The following is a 700-nucleotide window of genomic DNA, read 5'->3' as shown; positions in this document are numbered from 1 at the left end:
GTGCACACCACAGAGCAGGGGCCCACACAGCACTTCCCAGAGTAATCCAAAGTGGACATGACGAACCCACGTCCTCTCGGTTTGAGAGTGGAAACTGAGGTCATTTTTCTTTGCCACTTGGCCTGTCGGTTACTCCTGGTCAAAAGAGCAAATGTTCTGTTGATTCTGGTCATTAACAGGGAAATAAAGACACTTGAAAGATTCTTTTTCTTAAGATTTATTTATTTATGCTTGCAAGAGCTGGGGTGCAGGCCAGAGGAGCTGGGGGTTGGTAGGAATCATCAGAGACAGAGTGGGGAGCAGAACAGGCAGATCGATGAAGTACACTGCTGAGGGGAGCAGGGAGAGACAGGAGAGGTCTGCTGTGCCCTGTGGGTCAGCTCCCTGGCTGGGGATCGAATTTGTGTTGCAGCAGGTGTGGATGGCTTCATCGTGCTGAGACTTAACCCCTTGCACCACTCTCTTGGACGATTCTTAAGCTTACTTTGAGGAGACAAGGCTTAAGACAAACCGCAGCACCTTAGACGTGAAAAAGGCCAGAAACTGAATTCTCTGACTTCCGTTTGAAAATGAGCTCATTGCAGGAACTCGATGCTCTTGGCCTGCCTGAACCAGTTTGCAAGATGCCTGTTTTCCATCCTCTCCAAAGCTAGCTCAAACCACACAGCTCATCTACTTTTCTCCCTTCCTCACCTCCTCG

The sequence above is a fragment of the Condylura cristata genome, unplaced genomic scaffold (assembly GCF_000260355.1).
Source record: "Condylura cristata isolate star-nosed mole 26May11 unplaced genomic scaffold, ConCri1.0 scaffold00034, whole genome shotgun sequence".
NCBI lineage: Eukaryota > Metazoa > Chordata > Mammalia > Eulipotyphla > Talpidae > Condylura > Condylura cristata.
This window is presented reverse-complemented; position numbering follows the sequence as displayed.